Genomic DNA, 17,619 nt, shown 5'->3' with positions numbered 1-17,619 from the left:
GTGGGTCAGGAGAGGTCTGCCACACCATGTGGTCACCTCCGGGGCAGGCGGGAATCGAACTCATGCAGAAACGGCTTTATATTCTCAGTGCTGTGCTTTAACCCGCTGCGCCACTAGGGAGGGCCACATACTTTTAATGTACTTTTAATACTTTTAATACTTTTAATACTTTTAATGTTCCCTGTTTTCTTTCATTGCAAGCCCTTCCATAACTCCTTCCCCAATGTAGAAATCCATAATCCAGGCTTTCTTTGAGTCTTATCAAGTTTGGATTCATCCTTCAACACTATTTTTTTTGTTTGCATATTTAGACCTTGCATAAGCTATCAATTGCTCTCCAGTAACTTACATTTTCTTAACATAATGTTCCTAAAATTAATCTGCTGAGGCACATAGAAGCAGTTCTTCCTTTTGTGTGTGTGTGTGTGTTATTTGGTAGCCTACTATCACTTTGATTTTTAAGTAATTTTTGGTAAAATGTATTCAATTAAATTTTTGTAAGTTTAAATAATTTTAAACTCATAATGATAACATCTCACATAGGATGTTACCAAAACCAGGGATTGTCATTGGAAAATGCAACCAATTTCTTTCTACTAGTAGAAATAATGCTGCTATGAATATTCTTTAAGTGTCTCCTCATGCAACTGGAGCTACCATATGACCTAGCCATTCTACTTTTAGGACACAAAAATATTAATTCAAAAGGATACCTGCACCCCTGTGTTTATTGTAGCATTATTTACAATAGGTAGGATACAGAAACAACCCAAATGCCCCAAAATAGATGACTGGATCAGGAAGATTTGGTACACACACACACACACACACACACACACACACACAATGGGCTACTATGCAGCAACAAAAAAGATAAAGCATGCCATTTGCAGCAACATGGGTGCAGCTAGAGGGGATTATGCTCAATGAAATAAACCAGAAGGAAAAAGAAAAATATCAGATGATTTCACTTATAAGAGTAATGTACAGGAAACAAATAAGGGACCATGAAAGTAAATAATTATAATAAATCAAAAAAACAAACTTAATAGACAACATTAACCAGAGACACTTTGCAGGGGAGGGGCAGAGAGGGACCAAAACAGGGTAGGGTATGTGTTCTTACACAAGAGACTGTGGTGATGGTGCACAGGTGAATTGGTGATGGGAATTTTTCAGAGACTATACCTGAAAGGAGAAAGCATGCAATGTACAAAAAGGAAGAACAATATTAAATATATATATAATAAATTTTTAATAATATAATAGTTTATTTTTACATCATTTTGTGCCTTTTTCCATCTCAGTTGTAATCCTGTGAGCTTCCAATCACCAGATCATCCGTGTACCATCACTATAGTCCAGTGTACTCCCCACCCTCTCCTCCCTTTTTTGATCCCCTTCCCCACTCGAACCCCATAAAATGTCTCTGGTATGTAGTTGTTCATTATCTCCCCCATCCCCTGTCCTTTATAACACATTTTTTTTTAATTTTCTAAGCCATGTACTGAGTAGATAAATTGTGGAATAGAACTAAGTGTATATATTTTTAAAAGATTTATTTATTTATGCATACAGAATTGGGGTACAAGCCAGAGGTGCAAGGGCAGTGAGAGGATTCACCAGAGACAGAGTGGGGAGCAGAACAGGCAGACTGATGAAGTACACTGCTGAGGGGAGCAGTGGGCAGGTCAGGAAAGGTCCACCAGAGAGGGCCCCAAAACTAAGTGTATATTTACTTTTATTCCAGACTCTTTTATAGATCATCCTTAGGTCACGTAGCTCTATATCTTCACCTATATTTTTCATTTTCTTCAAGAAAAGCTTGACTTTGCTCTGCCGTTTGTTGCTATATACACTTTTTAAAATTGAATTTCATTCTCCAAGTTGCTTGTAGCATTACAGCAGTTTTAAGAAACAACAGAGTCCGTGTATCATTTGTCCAGATTTCCCTAATGATAACATCTTGCAAAAAGGTAGCACAAGATCACAATCAGGATCTTGATATTGTTACAGAATCTTTCTGCCGCCACAGAGACCCCTCATATTCCCCTGAATGGCCACACCCCACTTCCCTGCTTCTCCTACCATCTACCTAACCCCTGTACAGTCACAGTTGTCCTTTGTTTCAATAGTTTTGACATTTAAGGAATGTTATATATGCGAAATTATATAGTATGTGACCTTTTGGGATTGACTTTTTCACTCAGCACAGTTTTAGAGAGATTCATCCAGTTTGTTTATGACGGCAGTAGACTTCCTTTCGTTGACAAGGAGTCTATAGTATAGGTTACCATGGGGATGTAGCCAGTGACAGGCATTTTGGGTGATTTCCAGGTTATAAATCTGCTGTAAACAATCATGTGTAGGTTTTTATGTCTCTGGGATAAATTTCCAAGAATAAAATTATTGGGTCATATGGTAATTACACGTTCTTTTTTTTTTTTTCAATTGAAGCAATATTGCATTACATTATGTATGTTTCATATGTGCATCATTGAGGATCAGTATGTGTATACACAACATCAAGTTCAGCACTGAAAGTCCAAAGCTAGCCTTTGCCTTACCATTGTGTTTACTTTTTATAAAAGGGATCGCTAGGCTGCTTTTCCAGAGTGTCTGTGCCACTGTATATTCCCACCAACAGTATATGAGGGATTCGGTCCCCAACCTCCTCATAGGAATTTGGTTCTATCACCTTATTTTTTTTTTTAAAGATTTATTTATTTGTGCATACAGAACTGGGGTACAGGCCAGAGGCGGTGAGAGGCTTCACCAGAGACAGAGTGGGGAACAGAACAGGCAGATTGACAAAGTACAGAATAGGCAGATTGACAAAGTACACTGCTGAGGGGAGCAGCAGGTGGGTCAAGAGAGTTGGGTCAGGAGAGGTCTGCCACACCATGCAGTCACCTCCGGGGCAGGTGGGAATTGAACTCATGTGGAAGGGGCTTTAGATTCTCAGTGCTGTGCTTTAACCCACTGCGCCACCAGGGAGGGCCACTATCACCTTATTTTTTAAAACACTATTAGAGAAATCTAGTAGTATCTTATTGTGGTTTTAATCTGCATTTCCTAAATGTTAATGATGTTGAATATCTTTTCACAAACTTTTTTTGCCATCTTTAGTGAAATATTTTGTCTTTTGTCCATTTTAAAACTAGTTTTGTATTGTGTTTTTGATGGTTTTGTAAATATTGTTTACTGGTCCTTTGTTAGATGTGTGGTTTGCAAATATTTTCTCCTACTCTGCAACTCATCTTTTCCTCCACTTTTTTTTTTTTTTGCAGAGTAGTAATTTTCAATTTTAATGAAGCCCAACTTATTGATTTCTTTCTTCTTTTAGGAATTGTGCTTTTGGTGTTATGTTTAAAAACTCTTCACTAAGTCCTAAGTCCCAAAGACTTTTCTAATATATTTTCTAGATTTTCTAATACATGTAGTTGTGTGTTTAACATTTAAGTTGATGATCCAGTTGAGTTAAATTTGTATAAAAGTGAGATTTAGGTTAGAGGTTTGTTTGTTTTAGCCTGTGGGTTTTCAGTTGCTCAGTACCATTTTCTGAAAAGGTTCTTCTTCTTCTTATTATTATTGGATTGCTTTTGCACTTCTGTAAAAAATCAGTTTGGCCTTGTTACAACGGGGGAGGGATAAGTGTCCAGACTCCACATAGGCTATTTTCATGCAGGGGGAGACCTCTTACTGCCCTGTAGGCATGAAGAGCCTGCCTCCCTTCTGAGCCTCCTCTGACACCCCAGTCCAGGTGAGGCATCCTGAGGTAGTGTGATGATGGCACAAGTCTCTATTCACCATTTGGCCTTTGCTAATATAGGTAGGTAGTGACAGGCTACCTCAGTTTCTTTCTAAGTTGTTTGACTGGGGTAGAGTAGTTATTGACTAAAAGTTTTCTGTCTTGCTGGGCTGCCCCTCTCCTGGTCCACTGATTAGAGAAAGCAAGCTTTTGTTGGGGCATTATTATTTAAAAAAATATTTAAGTATTTATGCATATAAGAACTGAGGTGTAAGCCAGAGGTGAGGGGGTGGTGAGACAATTCACCAGGGATAGAGTATTTATTGAAATACACTGCTGCAGGGAGCAGTGGACAAGACAGGGGAGGTCTGCTGTACCATGGGGGTCATCTCCCTGATGGAGGAGCGAACTCATTCAACAGTGGCTGTTGGTAGTTTGATAGCACTGTGTTTTAACCCCTGCACCATCAGGGAGGCCCTATTGGGGTATCATTGGTATTTCTGGATTGCCAACCTTTTCAGTTCAAGTCTAGAATATATGAGACTAAAAAAGGGGTTTATCATGAACTTGCAGGTCTCATAGCTCTCATAGCCTGATGGATCTTCAGGCTGCCCTCTACCTACAAATTTTAATATAAACTTTTGTTAACATTTATTTTACATGCATGAAATTCTGCACATCACGAGCATACAGCTTAATGAATGCCTCCAGCTTGCCTTCTCCCAGTCATTATATTGCTTCAACAAAAGAAATAGTATAACAATAACTGTTCCGATATGATGAACTTCCTTTCTGTAAATTGAGTCAAGCACAATGGACTCGTATCAAGCTTCAGAAGGAATCCCAATGTGGACAATAATTTTGTTTTACATCTGCAGATGAATTCTTTGTTAACGACTCTTCAATAAAACAGAGAATTAGTCACTACAAGGAAATTAGAAGTTACAAATATTGGGAAAATCAAGAAGAGAGGGCTCTTTGTTCAGTAAGAAAGCACAAGGACCACAGTTTGTCTATTGTAAGAATTTTCATATGGGAAAGAGACAATTAAGGTGGGAGCTCATAAACTCCTATTTGTGCTTATAGAATGTTCTTCTCTTGATGGATAAGAAATGGAATGACTTCAGAAGGGAGACTTAAAAAGAGACTACTTTTATCCTGTGAATATCTGGCTTTCAAAGAGTTGGATGAGTTGATTAACTGGCTAGATAGTAGATGAATTAATAGAGAGGATAAACAGATGGATGGGAGATGGGGTAGCCTGTGAATGAGTGGTCTTGTGGGTGAGTAGATCGATAGATAATGCCGTCAGCAGTAACTGTATCTATGTGTACATGCCAATATGAGCAGATCAATGGATGTTGGAGTAAATGAATGTAGATACATGGATGGATAGGTGAATGGAAGAATGACTGATAGATAGTAAAGGTAGAATACCTGGATGAATGGTTACCTATACATGTAGGTTAAGTTTACTTCATACATGAGTATGGCATAATAAAAGAAGTAGGTAGATGGATTTTGGATGAATGGACTGTATGGCAGATAGGTAATACAGAAATAAAACATGGGGAGTTATGGAAAATGAGCAAGTGTTTAAGTGAATGGAATCAGTGAATCATGAATAGGTGACAGTAAGGTGAGCTTTGAAATTAGGTCTGCATTTGCTCATGACTTTGTATACTAATTATTTGACATGAGGTAGAATATTTTTAATCTTTCTAAATTTGGGAGAATTCAAGTATTTAAGAAAACATCAGTCGCAAGTTTGAGTGAAAAACTTAAAGGATAATATTGAAAAGAAGAACTTTTTGATAATAAAAATTCAGGAAGTAACTGTCATTAGCTGAAAGAGAAGATCTTATTTGAAGTTAGATATCTGTAAATCAAAATATCAGGAATGAGCAAGCTATGGTAAGATTTGAGAGATATATTATGAAATAATGTAAATATAAAAATTTTTACAAATTACGATTTAGTTTTTACAAACTAACGTGTAAGTGCTATCAGTGTAAACTATTCAAATCACCATTAGTATATGATATTAATATCTACCAAAAGTTATTGAAGGGGGAATAAAGGTTCTGGATCTAATATCCTCATCGTTCATATCAGGGTGTCAAATGATAAAGTTTGTCTACTTTGAACTGTGATGTAAAAATGATTACTCCAATTTCAATGTGTTTTTGTCCTCCAAAAATCTCCTCTAGTACTTATAGCAGGATCTTTGGGGAAAAAAATAAAGAACTATCTTGAGGACACTAAGTATTTTGTATTTTTTAGAAATTTTATAATTATTCAGATTCCTTTTGATTTCTTATTCAAGTTTTAAATACAATTGAAATGAAATGCAATAAATTATAAGATGTAGAAAATAAACACATTTATAAAAATAATTAGATATATCTGTTTATCCTTCCAAGAACACATACATGAAAAGAGGTCTAGAATGATAACCTCCTAATGTAAATGCTAATTATTTATGAGCAGTGGCATTTGAATTTTTTAACTTCTATGCAGTTCTTGAATAATTTATAATAAATATGCATTCTTTTTATAGAACTCAGTTTTCCTTTATATTAAAGAAAAACTTTAAGAAATTAATTTTGTGCTTATTCTAATCTGTCATCATTACCTTAAGTGGTTTGTTTACATGACTGTTCTTATCACCTTCTACACTTAGATTCTAGGCTTACATTTTATCCTCTATCGAATTTAATTCTTAGTCTCAAGGTCACAGAAACTGTGTTTTATTTTGTAGGTTTGTTAGAAAAACACATAATCATTAAGATGCTTGTTATAGAAAGTACAAATGTTCACCTAGAGTTGCACACTATATTTGTGGTATGAATTGAATTTGCTCACAACTACTTGACAAGTAATCCCTGACTATGTCCTTTCTGACCCTGTTATAATTAATTTAAGAGTACATAAACTTAGAGTCTTTGAAGAATATGAAATGTGATGTTCCTCCTTCAAAAGATTTATGCAAGAATTGTATATTTATTTTTAAATTAACCTTCTTTGTAATACTTATGGAATCATGGGGTTTGGTGGGATGCTGGGAGCACAGCAAACTCCCAAAACTAACAGGGATCCAGTTTTGCTTTATAATTACTAAATCTTGTATAGAAAGGAATGATTGCCTGCTGGCAACTGAGTTGAAAAAACAAAGTTTTAGAAAATCTATCACAAAGAAATATTTTTAAGAATCTAAGATTGAGGTTCTCCCTGGTGGCAAAGGTGCTAACACTAAGCACTGTGAAGCTATCCACAGCTACTATAGCACAAGTTTGATCCCCGGTCAAGGAGGTGACCCACATGGCGTGGCTGACCTGTCTTCTCACGCCCACTGCTCCCCTCAGCCCTGTATTTCACTAGTTCTGCCTGTTCTACTCCCTACTCTGTCTCTGGTGAATTCTCTCACCCTCCTTCCCATGCACCTCTGGTGTATGAATAAATAAATCTTAACTGGAAATAAAAGAATCTAGGATTGAGATGGGAAGGTGGTGTAGTAACTTCTTATGGCTGCGGTAGCAAAACATCGCAAATTTTAACCTACAGAGAATAATAGAAATATATTCATTATGGTTCTAGGTCAGAGGTTGTAAACAGAATTAGTGAGGTGAAATTCAGGCTCTGGCCCTCTCCATGGAGTCGCTAAGGGAGAATTCGGTTCCTGCTTCTTCCAGCTTCTTGGCCCTGCCAGCATTCCTTGTCTGGGTACTTCAGTCCATCTCACCTCTGGGATCTAATTGCCTCCTCTTTTTTGTGTGCTTCCTGATAAGGACATAGATGATTATATTTAGGGTTATCCAGGAAAGTCTCCTCATTGTAAGACACTCATCATAATTCCATCTGCAAAAACTTTGACATTGTAAGGTAAGGTAATGTAAGGTACCTGCCACCAGTTGCAGGGATTAGGATGTGGACATACTTTGGGGGGTGATGGAGTGGGGTAGGAGTAATGATATCATTTAGCCTATAGGTCATATGATTGAAGAACAGCTAGAAAAAACTTTCTCTGTCTGGGGTGGCTACTTCCCCACCCCACGGGTTTCCATTTGAAAGCTGTAAATGTGTGAATTATCTCTAAGCTGAGTTGTGAAGCATCACCCTGGAAGGTTCTCATCACTGCCCCCAGATCTGACACTTCCCAGGACTCCCTCAGCACCCACTGGCCTCCCTTCCTGAGCCCTCACTGCAGCTGAGTAGTCTGAGAACTCACTGTTTCGGAATCTGAGTGAAAGCAGGAAAACAGAGGGGGTATATTGATCCACAAATGGCTGGTTAAGAATTTTAACCTTTCCAGTCTCGACCTGTGTCAATAGGAGTCAGTTCTGACCAAAGGTTCTTTTTCTGGTTCTTAACAGGGCCTTTGTGTGGAGGTCATTCACACTGAAAAGACAGTACTCAGAGTTTATGAGCCAAACCTAAAAGTAGGCTCTTGCTAAGTATGTTACAAACACCCATCTTGCACTCTCTGATATGAGCCCCCATACTCGACTGTGTCCTGGAGCTCCATGTGGGTTGCCAGGGCCTCCTCTCCAGCCTCCCGCTGCAGTAGGGTTGGCTACCTCGGTTCCATTGTTTCCGTGAAAATGACTAACACCTATGCACAGTGAGGTGGGAGGAAAGAGAAAGGTGGATCTCCAGGGATTTCTCGCTCGGCACATATGTATGAATCATGGTCCTATGAGGTTATCTATCCAAAGATGTGAAATATTATTTCAGGGGTGTTCAGATAAACACTACAGTGATTTGTAGATTCCTGACTCATTCCCTTAACAACTAAAGTCTTGGTGAACATTTTGTTCCTGTATTCTATGCATCTCTGCAGCCTGTGGACCAAATCTTTGCAATCTCATAGAAAAACCCAGTGAAAGCAGGTGATTTTAAAAATTTGACATGTGTCTAAGCATATTATAGGAGTTTAAAATATTTATGGATAGAGGACCAGACTTGATGTAAAAACCAAAAACTTAGTTCTTGAAATAAATAGGTAGCTTGTGACTCTAAAATTAAACTATGTATTAATAATTTAGCTACAATTTAATACACAAATATTATGGTCTGACAGGGGTGAATACATTAAACAGATATTTTTGAGAAAAAGCTGTACAATACCTTAGGTTCCAGGTGGATTTCAAACAATAAAGATTAGAATGTTATTATTGTTCAAATAATCTGATTTTTCTCACATGATTTATTTCTTTCCTGTTAAACAGTTCAGAAAAAGATAGAAAGAAATAGCCACTTCTCTTCTTTATTAAGTTAAAACAGTCAGACTTTTTTTTTTTGTCTTGAAGCAATCTCTGGCTGAGATAAGTTGTAGGGCAGGTGATTCCTTGCAACATGGTCTTATCAGCCCTCATTTAAAAAATTGCAATTGTACAGGTAAACCGGTAATGCAGTCCATCTGAGGACATTTCAACACAAAATTATTTATTTGAAAAGATATAGTCATGTTTTTATTTATAAAAGACAAGACTTTTTTTTTTCTTTTTTAAAGATTCACTTATTTATGCATACAGAGCTGGGGTACAGGCCAGAGGTGCAGGGGCGGTGAGAGGATTCACCAGAGACAGAGCGGGGAGAAGAACAGCCTGACTGATGAAGTACACTGCTGAGGGGAGCAGTAGGCAGGTCAGGAGAGGTCTGCTGCGCCACGTGGATCACCTCCGGGGCTGGGGATCGAATTCATGCTGAAATGGCTTTAGCTTCTTAGCGCTGTGCTTTAACCCACTTCACCACCAGGAAGGGCCAAAACATGCTATTTTATAATAAAACAATAAATGCTATTTTATTCTAAAATTTACTCTAAATTTCTAATTAAATAAACCTTTGGGAAATCACATATTAGATATGAATTTTATTTTAAGGAAACTTCTGTGTTTTATTACTGGGACGATGATGTAGTTATGATAGTATACAACTGGGATATACATGTGACATTCTGACACTTTTACTCTGAATTGTAATTCACAGATGTGCGGAAGGAGAGCAGAACTGCACATCTCAATGAATTATCTCCAAGGAGTGCACCTTGCACAAGTTCAAGGAATAAACTTCTGCTGCAACTATAGACGCTGCCCTCACGCCCTTCCCAGGTACTTCTGGTACCTTCCTAATTACTAAGCCTTCCTTCCTACAACAGGGCACTCTATTATAATTTTGCCTGTGTCTTGAGTTTTTAAATATGTGTTCTTTTATATTTTAGTTTTTCTATCAACAAAGTATTTGAAAGAGTCATATAAAATGCTGTGGTTGGGCCCTCCCTGGTGGTGCAATGGTTAAAGCCAGCACTCTGAAGCTGTCCCCAGCCACTGTAGCACAAGTTCAATCCTGGAGGTGATCCACAAGGCGCAGCAGACCTCTCCTGCTACTCCCCTCAGTAGTGTACTTCATCAATCTGTCTGTTCTGCTCCCCACTCTGTCTCCAGTGAATCCTCTCACCCCTACAACTCTGGCTTTCACCCCAGTTCTTGTATGCATAAATAAATACATTGTTAAATAATTAAATAAAATGCTGTGGTTACTATAGTTTATTTAACTGCATTGTTTATTATATGTGCTCTGCATTTGTGTGGTTCAAGTTTGGGGCTATATGAATAATGTTCCATGAAATATCTGGAACGTGTCTTGGCACACTGTGCAATGCATTTCTGTCAGATTTATGCCTGGGAGTGCATGGCTGGATGAGACGCTACACATATGTTGGACTTTATTAGAAAATGTGCAGATATTTTCAAAATGATGATGCCAATTTACACCCCCACAAGCAATATATGAGCATTTCTGTTGTTCTTTACTCTTGCTGACTTTTAATATCATCAGTTAAATACATTAGCTTTGCTGGAGGAAGTAGAGTGGAATCATGTTGTCGTTTTAATTAACATTTGATGACTAATGAGATAAATTTCACTTTAATATACTTATTGACCCTTTGGATATCTTCTTTCATGAAGCATTTCTTTCGGTCCTTTGCCCATTTTCTGTTGGTTGTATCTTTTTTTGTTATGTGTATAGGACTTTTGTGTGCAGCTGTTGGATATGTCTTCCTTGTGCAAGTTGGAATTCTTCTTTTTCTCTCTGGTTTGATATTCCACTGTTTTTTTTTTTTTTAAAGATTTATTTATTTGTACATACAGAACTGGGGTACAGGCCAGAAGCTCAGGGGCGGAGAGAGGCTTCACCAGAGACAGAGCGGGGAACAGAACAGGCAGATCGATGAAGTACACTGCTGAGGGGAGCAGCGGGCGGGTCAGGAGAGGTCTGCCACGCCATGTGTTCACCTCCAGGGCAGGCGGGAATCGAACTCATGCAGAAGCGGTTTTAGAATCTCAGTGCTGTGCCTTAATCCGCTGCGCCACCAGGGAGGGCCAGATATTTCACTGTTTTAATAATATTTTTGATGAAAAGTAGCATTTAATTTTAATGCAGTTCAATTTAATAATCTTTTGATATAGTGAGCGATATGGTTAGTGATATCTGTACTCTGCATAAAGATCATTTCTTGAGTCCTCCATTTCCACCGATGCAGAAAACTGCAAGAAAATGTTACCACCACCCTTAAAACAACAACAAAAAGTTCAGACAGTTATGTTTTATGAATTCATTGGAGCTGCGCTTGCAATGCCAGAAAGGAGATCTGAGACCCACAAACTGTTTCACCTTTAGTGCAGCATAACAGAAGAGGTGGCTACTCTCTAAGTAGGTATAAAGAAGTCACCTAGTATTTATTTATTCTTTAAAAAATGTATCTTTTTAAAATTTTTAAAAGATTTATTTATTTATGCATATAGAATGGGGGTACAGGCCAGAGGTGTAGGTATAGTGAGAGGATTCACCAGAGACAGAGTGGGGAGCAGAACAGACAGATCTACTGAAGTACACTGCTGAGGGGAGCAGCAGACAAGGCAGGAGAGGTCTGCTACGCCATGTCGGTCACCTCCGGAGCCAGGGATTGAACTCATTCGTGCTGCAGTGGCTGCAGAGAGCTTCATAGTGCTGCGCTTTAATGCGTTGTGCCACCAGGGAGAGCCCCTTATTAATAAATTCTTAAAAGCTTAACTTTGCTAGCATATGGGAATATAGATACAAGTAGAGTTTGCATTCATTTTAAGGTACTCTACTGGGTGCTTGTGAGAAAGATTGGGTAAGAGCAAAAAATCAGAGAAAACTGTCTTTAAGGATACAAGCATAATGCAGTGATCAACTTGCTAACTCCACCAGTTTACCTTGTATTATACAAACCAAAAACCTTATGGTGTTGGGAAGGAGCAGCAAACCGTCACAGCCTGATACTGTTGAAGGAGAGGTAGAAGCATGTCTTAGAATAAAATCTACTCTATTTCTGCCTTTAAAATACCTACAACCAATTTCTTCTAAGTTTCTCAGTGGAAGCAGAATTTGGAGACTGGGTCCCACAAAATTAGAGTTAGTGGGAAATGCCTATTTTGTCCTAGTGTTACCATGGGGATCCTAGGCAAAGTGTACAAGGTATCTCTCTCTATATTTCTTACAATTAAATGTTTGCATTTCATTACCATTGTAATTCAATCAAAATTTCAATTAAAAATATTTTATGGAAAATTGACCATGTGTCAATCTAGGACAGATCTCCAATTTTCAGATAGCCTTATAAGCACTACCGTATAAAAACTGAATTTATGTTTTCATAGAAACCTAGATAAGATGACTTACATAAGAGACCACCTATGAATATTCTGGAAAACAGGAACATTCAAGAGATGGTCTTTATGGATTTAGACTAGATTTACTCAAAATTTTAATTTTAAAGCTTTATACTTTGGTAAGAAATTAAGAAGTAGTAAAATAGTTAAGACCTAACCTGGGAGACTTAAGTCATTTGAAACAACTATTTCATGACTACTTAAGATGTGCCTAGTGTAAAGATTTAAAAATAATTTAGGAGTTTAAAATTTGCTTAGAAGAAAAAAAAGTGAGCAAACTTTCATACAGCAACATGAATGATCTCAAAAGCATATAGTGAGAGGACATGTTGAAGATTCCACTTGTATTACCTTCTAGAACAGGCGAAACAATCTATAATGGTAGAAATCAGATCAGTGTTTCCCTGGGGCAAAGAATTGGTAATGAGATGGATTTACTAGCAAGGGGCAGGAGGAAGCGTACCAGGAGATGATTGGAGTATGATAGTCATATGCAGGTACACATTTATCAAGATGAATTGACCCTCTACTAAAAATGTGTGGACACTATTGTGTATAAATCACATCTTCATACAGTGGATTTTTAGAAAACCTAGTGATACCAACTTTTCAAGAGGATGTGGAACAATTGATTTTTCCTATTTTGCTGGTGGGAATTCTATTCTGAAACAGTCAGTTTCTTTAAAGATTAAACATACCCTATGATCTAGCATTTTTTACTCTAGGTATTTCCCCAAGAGAAATGAAAACATGAGTCTACAAAAAGAGTTGTGTTCAAATGTGCTTAGCAGTTTTAGTCATAAAAAACTGTAAACAACTTGAATGCCCAGGTGACTGGATAGATTATGGCTTACTTTATCCAGTGCAATACTGGCCTGCAATAAAAGGAACTTTTATTACTTCTAACAAAAGCAAGCATACGAATGAGTTTCAAAAACACTACACGAAACAAAAGAAGCCTGACACACAGAGTATGTGTTCTATGGCTCCATTTATATGAAATTCTACAACCAGTAAAGGTAATCTGTTGCAAAAAAACGCCTATCAATTAGGGCTATTTTCATGGAGGGAAGATGGGGGAGGGAATAGGGGTACGACTGACTGCAGGGCATTATTATATCTGGGGTTCATGGATTAAAGTGGTGGTTGCAGACATTTGTCACCACTCGTTGCAGAGTAGTCTCAAAATAGTGCTCTTTGTTGTAGCAAATATGTTGGTAAAGTTTCTATTTTAAACATATTTTCTACTGTGTCCAAGTTTTTGGTCTATCTATCTAGAAAGCTGGAGTGCTACTAAAAGAAATGGGAGGCAGTGAAAGGAGATTGGGGAGAAAGTTGGGGAATCCAATTTGGACTTCATTCTCTGACCAGGGGTTCCTGGAATCTTCCACCTGGCAGTTATTTCACCTGCCAATCTTCTCTGGTTGTTATTTTCAACCCCAGCCCTTCTCTCTTTCTGCAGGACCCCAATTCTGGCCTGGTCCTCTTTAACATTCACCCGAACTTTGAGTGGCTTAGTTTGACTCTTTAAGTGTGTGTGTTAAGTATAAAAACGTAAGCCCCCAGGGGCTATGAAGGGCAGGTGAGGGGAAGATAGTGACTTGAAGACCAATTGAAGACATGGCTTCTGCTGGCTGCAGTTTCTTGTCATTGGGCTGGTGTGCTGGCCCAGGGGTTTCAAAAGAAAATGGGAGATTCAAACTTTCTCAGGAATTTCAAGTAATTTATAAACATGTGTCACACAGGCCAATTAAACCCATATGCTGGGGGTAGGTATGTTCCAATACAGGGTTCTTAGCCCGGGTCCCCCTGCAGGTGCCAGGGGTGTTCCTGCTGCTTGCTGGTGCTGCTTTTGGTTCTGGACCTTCTTGGGCATCCCAACTCTGATTTTTTTCCTGTGTCCTTAGCGATCACAATGACAAGAAGAAGCTCTCTCTCCTAAAAACCCATCTTCTCTAAGGAAGCATATAACCTGGGTAGCCTTTTATATCCAGAAATCTGGTAGCATTTTGCCTCTTAAAAACCTGCCCTCACTGGTGGCACAACTGGTTAAAGCACAGAACTCTGAGGCTATGACAGCCACAGCAGCACAAGTTCGATCCCTGGCCAGGGAGGTAGGTGACCCACATGTGTGGCAGACCTCTGCTGACCCACCCACTGCTCCTCTCAACAGTGTATTTCATCAATCTGCCTGTTCTGCTCCCCATTCTGTCTCTGGTGAATTCTCTCATCACCCCCCCCACCTCTGGCTCATACCCTAGTTCTGTATGCATAAATAAATATTAAAAAAAAAACCCTGCCAATGGTTCCTCATCACCTATAGCAGCACCCCAATTACTGAAGGGTATGGCAAGACACCCCCCTACACACACACACACACACACAGCCTGCCTCTAAGACACTCAGGTCTGGCAGCTTGTGCACTACTGAATGAGGAAGTTAGGAATTGGATACAGGCAATCAGGAACAGGGTGCCCCAAGTTCCACGGCATTTATCAATCTGAATAAGGAACAATCAATCAGCAGGAAACTGGACAGTGCCCCCCAACCCAGGTATCTCAAACCCATTTATCAAACTAAGTGGGGAACCATCAATGGGAGTCAGGGTACTCCCCAAACCCAATTAAAAATGAATGTTCAGGGCCCTCCCTGGTGGCGCAACGGGTTAAAGTGCAGCACTGCAAATGAGCTCCAGCCACCTCAGTGTGAGTTTGATCCCCAGCCTGTGACTCACATGGCACAGCAGACCTCTCCAGACCCGCTTGCTGCTCCCCTCCCCTCAGCAGTGTACTTCCTCCAGCTGCCTGTTCTGCTCCCCACTCTTGTCTCTGGAGAAACCTCTCACCTATACCCCAGTTCTGTATACATAAACAAATAAATCTTAAAAAAAAAAAGAATATTCAGAACACCAACACAATAACACAATGTTAAAGCAATGGACCAAAGCAAATTTTGGGAAGGCAAACCAGGTAACATAGTAAACTCAGTGGGTCTCAGTAACCTAGGAGACCACAGTCCCCTACCAATCAGCAAGAGACACAACACACATGGATGCCTCAAAGGTCAAACACCCCAGTGGTTGCCCACTATAGCCACATAAACTCCTGATTTTTGGCAGCAGCTACCACTCGGGACTCCCCTGCTCAGAGAGCTTTCCTGTCCTTACCTATCAGTAAATTTCTTTCTTTGCTACCTAACTCTGGTCTCATGTTAGATTATTTCCCTGCTGAGCTATGAACTGAGAAAAGGGGGTCCCTCCCTTCTGACCCCCTTCACCACCTCCATGCTTAACCAATAGGCAATGCACACCACACATTCTCAGCTATCTTGTTACAGGGTAGCCATAGTGGACTGGGCTTCCTCTCTGTGGGACCTCACCCACACACTCAATATTCACTTACACTGCAGGTACACACAAAAGGGTCAATAATGGGTTTATTTACAAAAAGGGAAAGGAATAGGAGACAACCCAGGGAAAGAGAGCGGGATACAAAGTCACTGGACTACCTTACGGCTAGGCTGACTGAACACAGAGTCACACGGTCAGGACAGCTGCTTCCAGAGCAAGAGAGAGCAAGAGATGCAAGCGCGCCCTATTTATCCCCCAAATGTCCCAGAATTCCTGCTTCACCCTTCAGTCCTTGCAGTTCTCTCCCTGGTACTGCTGGGAGTTGTAGTTTCCAACCACTGGAGTGGTGTGTAGGGTCCAGAAAGCTGGAGTAGGGGGTGGAGTCCATAAGACTCTGCAGAGTTCCTTTAGGACATCCTTTCCCTTAACACTTCTCTTTCAGAATCAGGCCCAGGACGGGCTCTGGGAACTGGAGGAAGGATGGATGAGCGACATGAGTCTCCCACAGCCACTGAAAGGCGATGGCCAGCAGGTATGAGGCTGTGGCTGCATCCTGGTGGGCAAGATCCCACACTGCGGGCTGGGTGACCTTCTTGACCCCCAAGGTTCAGAGCAGCGGGGCAAGAGTGTATGCCCCCGGACCCTCCCAGCACTTCCTTACAAGTTTTTCTTTATTTTCCAGGTTCTTTAATGTGTTCCTTACACTTCCTTCTTGACAATATTGACAGCTTAAAGGGTGCTTCGTCGCACGGGAGAGGGCAGTCTCTCAAGGCCAGGACCGGTGACCAGGTGCCTGTGGGCTCAGACCTCGGGTCTCTCTGGGGTGGCCATTGGGGCTCGGGGTGTCCGCAAGTAGGGCGCGGGGTCGAGACACAAAGATGATTTATATCCAACGTGTATCTGGACCTCGGGCTGCGGTGCCTTCTTGCAACTCACTGCAGGGCCCTGGCCGAAGGAGGCGGCGGCGCCCCCTGGTGGCCAACTACGACACCAGGTCGTGACTGAGGACAGGTTCACACCACAGCGCCTTCTTGGTGGAAATGAGAGAAAAGGAGCCAAGGCCACCATGCCTCAAGTACTTATCTGTGAAATGGCATGGTAATTGCATTGCACAGGGCTGCTGTAACGACTGAAGGCTAAGCACTTCTATGGTGTCTAAGCACTCAACATACCCAAGGCCCCAATTTGGGAGTCCTGGAATTTGTGTCTGGAGAGGTGACTCCAGCCAAGGAGCCACAGAGTGTGAAACTGTCTCTTACTTTTCTCAGAAAGCTTCTGCTTTGCCGGATCCCTTGGTTCGTCTTTGGTAAGCTGTTGATCTCAGGGTTTGTGGACAGAGTTTTAAGCCAATGTTGGTTTATCCTGAAATCTCTAAAGTCATTTTGATGGATTTGGTGTGCATAATAGGGGATGTCTGCTGTATCCCACACTGATGGGCCACAGAGCAGAGATTGGGGGGTCAGCACCTGATTGGGGGTCTGAATAGAAGCAGACTCCTTTCGCCTGGAAACCAAGTCTTTCTGACTCCCATCTCTAAGCCTGAGGCACCAGGGCCAGATGAGGAGGGGCCATACTGGGAATGAGGGCATTAGGGCAGCTTCCGCTCCATCCTTAGTTGGGGCAGCCTGGAAACACAAGCCTCGAGAGAGGCTGCAAATGGCTAGGCAGCCAAGAGGCAAGGTTGGGGCCAACCAGGGAGTCCCCACTGCTTAGTGGGGACTCCTGGGGAATAGAGAATGGCCACCAGGACCCCTCCCCAGGTTGGCTGAAGCTTTGAGGGCTTCCAGGTCCTGACGGGGCAGAGGAGGGCATGGGCACTAACC

Source organism: Condylura cristata, unplaced genomic scaffold, assembly GCF_000260355.1.
Source record: "Condylura cristata isolate star-nosed mole 26May11 unplaced genomic scaffold, ConCri1.0 scaffold00014, whole genome shotgun sequence".
NCBI classification, from domain to species: domain Eukaryota; kingdom Metazoa; phylum Chordata; class Mammalia; order Eulipotyphla; family Talpidae; genus Condylura; species Condylura cristata.
The sequence above is the reverse complement of the archived record's forward strand: the minus strand, read 5'-3'. Positions refer to the sequence as shown.